Below are 4,155 nucleotides of genomic sequence, written 5' to 3' on the forward strand. Positions count from 1 at the left end.
GTTTTAATATTTGAAAAGTTTTATTGTTTGCTTGATTTTGAATTTGAATTTGAATAGGTTTCGAACTAATGCAAGATTAGCAATAGTAATCGAGGTGATGTGGCATCATTAGCCGAGGGTTGCTGTAGCTTAATTATCCGGGCGTCACAATTCTCCTCCACTACAATAAATCTCGTCTCGAGATTTTAAGAGGTGGGGTAAGGGGGAAGGATTAGGTTACGAAATTCTAACGAGTCTTCTCGGTCTTGGTTACTCTTGTCGAAGAGGTCGATCCATAACGTTGATGTCTTCATGCCTTAGCTTCAGGTCATCATGATGAAGTCATGATCCTTTCTTCGGGATCTCCATCGTCCTACGAACGCTGCCAAGGGGAAAAACTCCGGAAGAACACACCTCCACAAAGTTGGGCATCTGACGGTGAACTCAATGGGAAATACACAAGGTACCCCACGAGTTGTATTTCAGTGAATTCGTTGAGTGCAATATACGATGGTACCAAAGTTTCAAACGGGTAGGCAATCATTCGATGACTAGACAGAAGCTGGAATGGGGGCTTGAACAACGAGAATAACATGGTGTTTGATTCCAGGATGAATAATGGTATAGCATTCAGCTCGTGAATCACATACGAAGCCAGGTGCAAAGGATATAGTAGAATCCGGGTTATAAAGAAGAGTCACGTTTCGATCCAGTGGACCTGTGGGTTATGGGCCCACCATGTGGGTTAAAAGTAGGAATAGGGGTGACGTCTTGCATGATCATGTAAGCAAGGCATGTCAGAGAATAACCGGCCACTTATGTTGGCAGCATCGTTGGTACCAAGGGCGAGGGACGAAGAGAACTATTTTCCTGCTCGTTGAAATGAGGCGGGCCAATAGGTAAAGTTCTCATCCATCGGTGGTTACCGAAATGTCATCAACAATAGTAACACAGTCTTACTGACACGGTTGTACACCAAAGTGCTTACATAAGCAGAAGAATATTACTGCTTAGATCATATGGATCACGAGGAAGATTAAACAAATCAATGGAAAGGAAAATGTGATCATCAGATTAAATAGAACAATGGAAAGGAAAATGTGTTTAAACACATTATTCAGGTGTATATCCTTCCCAAGGACAAGCGGAGCATGATATCCATGACAGGATAGAAAGTAGAAAACCATCCAGGTAAGGGGGAGGAACCTTGTGATATTACCCATACAACAATGTTAGGATAAATGATAAAGAAAATTTAGCATTGTGCTTCAAATGCTCTTATTGAAAATCGGATTACCACAGACATGCTTCGAGATAGCATTGACATGGTCTTCAAGCAAAGGTCGGACTTCGGATACACGAAGGATCCATCAGGATAACTTATTAAACAAGGCATTCAATTTCCTCATGGAAAAGTGGTTAACCTTGTTAAAAAGGAACACTAGGTCCTCTGGTCAGGTGTGCTACTGGGTTATATAAAGATCAATGCTATGACTCTTGGAAAATGTTCCAAGCATCATATCTAACAAGCTTCAAATCTGATTGGTGTCAGGACACCTTAAACTCAGGATGCCTGAGAAGAAGAGGCGCAACACAATTGATGAGATGACCTTATATGATTATCAGGAAATGAACTATGGAAGCGAGTTCCGAACAGGGTTCACCATTAAATCAAGGGAGGATGAGGAGTGGTTGATGGGCCCAGCAACATAGCATCGAGATTTCCAAAAAAGATGGATTTCCACAATCATGTGAACAAGGAGATATCATCTGTCAGATCAAAAGATATAATGGTGTATGGTCAAGAAAAATAAAACATACACATTTAAGCATTGGTTGAAAGGTGCACCCGAAATATGGGCTGGGATGCACGACCAATGTCAGAATGATGATTCAATAATCAATAGTCTAAGAATTAATGGCCGACCATTAACTTCAAAGCAAGAGGGTTGCTAGAAGGGCGGAATCCAAACAGCACCGTTCACTTGTTGGAAGCAACACGGGGACCAAGAAAGAATGGTGATGGTGAGAGGTGTCACTATACCAAGAATTCTTAAGAGGTGGAGTAATCCTCATGAAATTCTTGATATAAAAGATGGTAATACACCAAGATAAAGAAAAAGAAATGCTGGATAGCAAGGAACTCAATGTATAACACAGAACACGAACAAGTTTGTGTTGGAGGGAAGGCAATAATGTGGTCGATGACAACACAAATCATTGAGGGCAAGGATGGTATTTCTCATCATGAATTCAATTGATATCCTGGGAGAGCTCAAAATGTTGATGATGATCATGACACAATTGTCGAGAAGTTTCATGAGGATATAATCGCTCATCAACGACATCAAGCAAAAGGAAGGATGGAGCGAAAAGTTATTGAAACCACGGATATGACACAAACTCGGAATCAAGCTTGTTGTTTGAGGTGAAACAGTTAGACAAGGAAGATCGACGTAAGCTTAGCTCATCATCGAAAGTTGTGCTCTTGGAATAAGGACCAGGTAGCACAGTTTAAGCTTTAACATGACGATGATGATGTAGCCAATCAGTTGGGAATGACATCAGCGATTACAACTCGCAGGTAATAAGGATTACAAAGAGTAGTTGAACCGTAGAACGTACTCGATTCAGTTATCGATGTTTCGAGTGACAGACAACTCAAAACCCGGAGAAAATTGGAATCATCAAGAAATAATAGTTGATGAAGAACTCACAAGAAGTTATGTAGTTTGGTGATATTCTCGAGATACCAGAGTATAATACTCGACGACAGGTCAAAATAGAGGTTGGACCGGGGTATTGATCCACAGAAGACAAGTGCTTAAACTTGCACGAGAAATTGGATCAAAGAAGAACATATGGTCGGAAGCACGATTGCAAAGGATCAATTCACCGATACCAAAGCATATTATAACAAGGAAATAGTTATTATTACAAGAAGCTTTCATGATAGGATCTACATCGTGTCCATGGGCATGAACACAAAGTTCAAGGTCGACTCCCACTTCTCCAATGCATGACCATCCATTCACTTCTCGTTATCAAAGTTGTAGTGTTGAAAAGTTATCTGACGAAGCGGCAGTAGTGTATAATCCCGTATAACTTTCGGGTTCACACAGATTAGGGAAGGCATAGGTTCAACCCAACGGGGCTTCTTAGGAACATATACCAGGAACTTCAGAAGTAAATAACACAAGCTCAAACGTAGAGCATGGTTGTCAAAGCAGAGGATACAATTTACCAAAGGCGTTATATACCCGTGGAAAGGCTCACAAAGTTATTGAACATGAAGGTCGATGTCGGATGAAATCCAACAATGGATCGGGCGATCCACAACGAAGCTGATGTGAGTATCGGTACTCAACCAGAGGAAGAAGAATGCAAGGAGATCTGATTATAGAAACATCTGACCAATTCAAAGTTCAGATGCAAAAGAATTATGATTTCCAAATCAGGGGATCAGAAGCAACGCTCTGATCAAGGATGGATAAGTTGAGTAGGCTTAGGGGTACAATTGATGGCAATTTGACTGGTCGAGATCCAGCTCATGTTTAAAATGACGTCTGAGCCGAAAGGATGAATTCTAGGATCTGATTAAGGATTGAAACATTCGTAACATATTGAATCAAGGGACCCAAGATGATAAAGGCAAAGGACATCCATGAATATTGCTAGTCATTTGGAATTAACCAAAATGCAGGCAGACAAGCATTTCAAGAGCCATAGGCTAATGAGGATTCTCAAAAGATCGGATAGTATTTTGAAGAATTTTCTTAAACACATGAACAACTAGGGATGGGCGGATACTCGGTAAGAGCGAGCAATTATCCGTAGGGGTATTCATGTGGCAAAGAACTGCAAGGCAGTAGGCACAAAGTATTCTTGAAACAATAGAGAGAATTTCGATGTATCTTGTAATAACAAGCTCAATGGGATCGAATGTAAGAATGGCAAGTGCATGCAGTTATCCATAAGGATATAACAGTGGTAGGGAATTTTCAAAGGTGGTGGGCACAAGCATCTCGGGAGAACATCCTAGAGTATCTTCGAAATCTTCTGATGAAGTAGGCGATCATATGTGATTAGGGGCTCTCCGGGAGAAAGTAGTTACGAGAACCTAAAGTCAAATTTAGTAAAATCAGTTAACCCGAATAGAGGAGAGATTAGAGTCCC

This window comes from Triticum dicoccoides, chromosome 2B (assembly GCF_002162155.2).
Source record: "Triticum dicoccoides isolate Atlit2015 ecotype Zavitan chromosome 2B, WEW_v2.0, whole genome shotgun sequence".
NCBI lineage: Eukaryota > Viridiplantae > Streptophyta > Magnoliopsida > Poales > Poaceae > Triticum > Triticum dicoccoides.